Source organism: Suricata suricatta, chromosome 9 (genome assembly GCF_006229205.1).
Source record: "Suricata suricatta isolate VVHF042 chromosome 9, meerkat_22Aug2017_6uvM2_HiC, whole genome shotgun sequence".
Lineage (NCBI taxonomy): Eukaryota > Metazoa > Chordata > Mammalia > Carnivora > Herpestidae > Suricata > Suricata suricatta.
In genome coordinates this window covers 117,788,606-117,794,838 of record NC_043708.1, presented here as the reverse complement: position 1 = coordinate 117,794,838, position 6,233 = coordinate 117,788,606, and positions in this window count along the sequence as shown.

Below are 6,233 nucleotides of genomic sequence, written 5' to 3'. Positions count from 1 at the left end.
CTCCATGAATCCTGCTTCTCAAAGAAGAGCTCCAAGAAGACCAAATAATCTCCCCACTGTGTATCCCAGGAGTTCGTCTGGTCATTGTTACCACAGTTTTTGTCCTACTATTTTGTTCCAGGAAGAGCACATTCCCTCCAGGCTCTAACCCAACCAAGCCTGCTGACCTTTAAACCTTTAGGATTTAAGCCCTACTATTCACAAGAACTCATGGAATTTAACCCATCCTTTTTTCAAGCCTATGGATTGGGGGAAACAATCTCTTTGTGTGTTCCTCTCTGTGCTTCTCTCTCTCTCCTTCTTCTCTGCAACCACAGTTCCCTCTCTTCCTCAGCACCCGTGATGACACTTCTCTCTTAAACAAAATCTCGATACTTCTTTCTTTCTTCTCTCTTCAGTTGTGGACTTTGTTTAGTCATTATTCACATCAATTTCTGGTGGATTTAGGATGAGTTGGTAGTTACCTAGTTGTGTTCATGTAGCAAGGTCAGCCTATGATTCTTCTACTCCACTGCCATCTTTCTGTTCCTCTGTTAAATGTTTTGATATATGGGTACCATTAGGTTTGCATATGACCTCTTCTACATATAGCAGTCTATATTAAATTGATGGTCATTTAAGTTTGAATACATTCTTTACTCCTCTCTTCCCTACATTTTAGGTATGTGTTATATTCTATGGCCTTTTGTTTAAACAGTGGGTTCCCTGACTGGTTTTTTATAGAAATCTTCATTTTAGTGCTTTTGTTTTCCTACCTGCGAGGGACCAACCCACGCACCCCAGTCTAAAGGTCCCGAGTAGGGGGCTGGTGTCGGCGCAATATCTCTAGAAAAGAAGACAGACAAGATGGACAAGACAGACCAGACAGACAAGACAAACAAGACAAACAACGTGGATGGTGGTAAAGCCACACTTTATTAAGATAGCCAGGGTCTTATATACCATGGGTGACTACATCATTTCTTCAATGATTACATAGTTCAAGGTCTCTGAAATAAAGACATGCTCTGGAAAAGGTCATTTTTATCAGGACAGTAGTAAATAACAGGAATAATCAAGACATTACAAGAGAGGGATTCCCTAATAATAGTCTGGCTCCAAGCAGAAGATGAGCCTGAAGAATTCTATGAGGAGATTTACATTTCTTAAGGCCCTTCATCAGTTATTCAAGGGTAAGATGCTCATCCATTACCAAGCAAATCTTTGGCAGACAAAGTAAGGGAAGGCGGGAGTTACTGATTGACCAAAGTTAATTCAAAGCCTAAAAGTATATGTTTCTTTGCAAAACAATGAGAATATCATAGACAGGATGAACAGAAGCCACATGTGAGGCCCAGGAGGCCAAATATTGTGTGAGGGTTATTTTTACCTACTGGTCCCCAGCACCTACCCTTATACTGTCACTCTTGGTCTCTCATTTCTACTCTGATTCCTCTTAATATTTCTTGTACTTGGTCATGAAGTCCTTTAGATTTCATTTGTCTGGGAAACTCTTTATTTCTCCTTCTATTCTGAATGACAGCCTTACTGTATAAAGTATTAATGGCTGCAACTTTTCTTGTTCAGTACTTTGAATATATCAACCACTCCCTTCTGGCTTATAAAGTTTCTGCTGACATATCCCCTGCTAGCTTTCAGGGGTTTCCCTTGTATGTTACTGTCTCCTTTTGTCTTGTATTTTTCATATGTCTTTCTTTATTACTATGTCTTGTCAACTTAATTAAAACATATCTTGGAATAGAAAAGTTAAAATAGTGACATAGTAGGAGGACCGTATCCTTGTCCCTCCAACAGAGATAGATAAATATAAAATCTTGCTGAACACCCAAAAAATTGATCTGAAGATTGACAGAACAATTCACAACTAAAGGGAGAGAAGAGGGCCCATCATGGAAGGTAGATGGTGTGGAGACATGATTTGGGGGAGAAATGGATCATGGGTGCTGCATAAGGGAGGCAGCACTGATCATGGAGAGATGTGTGAAATAGAAAAGGAAATTCAGAGAGAGTGAGAGAGAGAAGGCAGGGGAAGGGGGGAGAGACAGCATTGTACAGGGAATCACATGATAAAAACACTTCTCTAGGGCTATTGACTTGGAAAGTGACAGGGGCTGATTATTGTGAGTTATTACACCAGTGGAGCTCAAGAACTGGAGTTTTTGAAGTCCATGCCATGGCTGGTTCTAATCCTAGTAGACACTGCAGTGATCCTATGAAGAAGGAAGACAGAGGCTGCAGAGCAGGGTGAAGCAATCTTAGAATACCCGTGGACACACTGGGAGAGATGGTTAAGCCTTCTTGGAGTGCATCTGGGGGTGGGGTGGGGGTGTGGAATTGCCTCTTAGGGGAATAAGAGACAGTGGGCGCCATTGTGCTGCACTTTCCCTTAACCATAGGGGCAGAGACACTTGCTAAGGGTGACTAACCTACAGTTGGACTTTTTGCTGAACTTTATTATAAACTCCATGCTGCTATACATTGGTGCAGCTGCCCTTGTGGAATAAAATCGCACCAGTGCCAACTCAGTGAGACATTCACCCTGGGGTCCAGAGTAGGTCCATGTCATGTTGTGTACCTAAGATTTGGATTTTTGAAACTCAGCCAGCATCTCGGAGACAACACAAAGTTGCACTGCACTGCCAGGCAGACAGCCAGCCCAGACATAGACAGGGTGAAGGCAAGGATCTGAAGGATGGCTAGGATGAAAGAGGGGAGATTATTCACTCTTCTATGAGGGCTTTCCAGAAAATACCAGGCATGGAGTCCTGTCTACAGGAATGATGGAGAGGCAGGCAACATTTTTCTCCCTCAACCATCAGCAGGGACTGTCTTCAGAGAGCAGCAGTGCACAAACAGGGGAGGCCTGAACACCCGTGCTCTGCAGGTGCTTCTTTACAGCATACAGCAGAGACACTTTCTGAAACACTAGGCCAGTATATTATCCAGAACAGTATATTACTTCTTCTACATAAAGCCATTATTTTCAGTATCAGGAAACATAACAGGCTCTTGTAACACAGAGAAGACAGAGACTTTGATAAAATGCCAAGAAATAGGAATTGATCCCAAAGGAAAGAAAAAGAAAAGGTCACAGGTAGAGGTCTTATATATATAAATACACACATATATAATACATCTGATCCAGAATATAAAACAACAATCAAAAGGATACTAGCTGGAACTAAGAACAGCATAGAAGACATCAGAGAGTCCCTTAACAAAGGATAAAAGACCTAAAAACTGGTCACGCTGAAATAAAAAATGCTATAATTAAGATTAAATACCAACTGGACGTAATAATCATTAGAAAGAAAGAAGCAGAGGAATAGATACGTGATATAGAAGATAAACTTATGGAAAATAATAAAGCTGAAAAGAAAATATTGTATCACAAATGTTGACTAAGGGAAATCTGTGAATCCATAAAGCATAAAAACATTTCAATCATAGGGGTCCCAGCAGAAGAAAAGAAGAAAAGGGGGACAGAAGGTGCTTTCTTTAATATAAATTTCAGATAAACTTAAAATAAGTAATTTTTTCAAATATACTTTTTTACCTTTTTATTTTATCATTTTTGCTTCTTTTAAAGGTCTCAATTTTTTGTTTAAACTTATTTATTTAAATTCAAGATAGTTAACATACAGTGTAGTATTGGTTTCAGGAGTAGAACACAGTGATTCCACCCAGTTCTCATCCCAAGTGCCCTCCTCAATGCTCATCTCCCAGTTGGCCCATCTCCCCTCCAGGAACACTATTTTGTTCTCTCTCTTTAAGAGTCCCGTCTGGTTTGTCTTCCTCTCTGTTTTTATATTATTTTTTTCCCTTCCCCTATGTTCATCTGTTCATCTGTGTGTTCCTTAAATTCCACATGTGAGTAAAATCAGATAATGTTTGTCTTTTTCTGACTGACTTATTTTGCTTAGCATAATACCCTCTGTTCCATTCCAATTGTTGCAAATGACAAGATTTCCTTTTTATTTTCATTGCTGATGAAATCTTCTTTACCATTCATCAGATAATGGGCATTTGGGCTCTTTCCATATGTTGGCTATTGTCAATAGCACTACTGTAAATATTGGGATACATGTGCTCCTTTGAATCAGCATTTTTGTATCCTTCGAATAAATCCCTAGAAGTGCAATTGCTTGGCCATAGGGTAATTTTATTTTTATTTTTTTGAGGAACCTCCGTACTGTTCGCCAGAGAGGCTATACCAGTTGGCATTCTTGCTAACAATGCAAAAGGATTCTCCATTCTCCACAACCTCGCCAACATCTATTGTTGCAGGAGTTGTTAATTTTAGTCATTCTGATAGGTGTGAGGTGGTATCTAATTGTGGTTTTGATTTATACTTCCCTGATGATGAGTGATGCTGAGCATTTTTCAATAGATCTGTTAGCCATCTGGATGTCTTCTTTGGAGAAGTGTCTGTTCATGTCTTCTGCCCATTTATTTACTGGATTATTTGTTTTTGGAAGGTGTTGAGTTTGATAAATGTTTTATAGATTTTGGATACTAACCCTTTATTGGATATGTCTTTTGTAAATATCTTCTCCCATTCCGTTGGGTGATTTTTTTTTGTTTTATTAATTATTTCTTTTGCTGTGAAGAAGCTTGAGGAGTTTCCAAAAGTTCATTTTTTAAAATTCTATATCCCTTGCGTCCAGAGACATGTCTAGTAAGAAGTTCCTGCACCTGGCGTCAAAGAGGTTGCTGCCTGTTTTCTCTTGTAGGATTTTGATGATTTCCTATCTCACATTTAGGTCTTTTATCCATTTTGAGTTTATTTTTGTGTATGGTATAAGAAAGTGGTCCAGTTTCATTCTTCTGCATGTCGCTGTTCACGTTTCCCAGTATCATTTGCTGGAGAGACTGTCTTTTCTCGATTGGCTACTGTATCCTGCTTTGTTGAAGGTTAGTTGGGCATATATTTGTGGATCTATTTCTGATTTCTATATGTAATTTCATTTGTTGTATTTGTCAGTTTCTGTGCCAGTACCATGCTGTCTTGATGATTACAGCTTTGTAATACAGCTTGAAGTCTGGAATTCTGATGCCTCCAGCTATGATTTTCCTTTTCAGCAATTTTTTGTCTATTCAGAATCTTTCTTGGGTGCACAAATATTTGAAAATTATTTTTTCTAGCTCTGTGAAGAATTCTGATATTATTTTGATAAGGATTGCATTGAATGTGTCGATTGCTTTGAGTAATATAGACATTTCAACAGCATTTTCTCTTCGAACTCATGAGCATGGAATGTCTTTCCATTTCTTTGTGTCCTCTTCAATTTATTTCATAAGCTTTCTGTAGTTTTCAGTGTACAGATCTTTTACCTCTTTGGTTTGGTTAATTCCTAGGTATTTTGTGGGTTTTGGTGCAATTGTAAATGGGATCAATTCCTTGATATTTCTTTCTCCTGCCTCATTATTGGCGTATAGAAATGCAGCTGATTTCTGCATATTGAATTTATGTCCTGGAACTTTGCTGAATTCACGTATCAGTTCTAGCAGGTTTTGGTGAGTCTTTTGGGTTTTCCGTGTAACATATGATGTTATCTGCAAAGAGTGAAAATTTTTGACTTCTTACTTGTCAATTTGGATGCTTTTTATATCTCTTTATTGTCTGATTGCTGAGGTTAGAACTTCTAGTACTATTTTATTTTTATTCTCCATAATATTTTATTGTCAAATTGTTTTCCATACAATACCCAGTGCTCTTCCCCTTAAGTGCCCTCCACCATCACCACCACCACTTTTCCCCCTCCCCTTTCCCCCTCAACCCTCAGTTCATTCTCAGCATTCAATAGTCTCTCAAGTTTTCCATCCCTCTCTCTCCCCAACTCTCTCTCCCTCCTCCATTCCCCCTGGTTCTCCATTAGGTCTCTCTTGTTTTCCTGCTAGACCTATGAGTGCAAACAATTGGTCTCTGTCCTTCTCTGCCTGGCTTACTTCACTCAGCATGACACCCTCAAGGTCCATCCACTTTCCTACGAAGGGCCATATGTCATTCCCTCTCATTGCCATATAGTACTCCATCGTGAGTATATACCACATCTTCTTGATCCATTCGTCAGGTGATGGACATTTAGGCTCCTTCCATGTTTTGGCTTTTGTTGACACTGCTGCTATGAGCATTGGGGTACATGTGCTCCTATGCATCAGCATTTCTGTCTCCCTTGGGTAAATCCCCAGCAAGGCTATTGCTGGGTCATAAGGGAGTTCTATGGATAGTT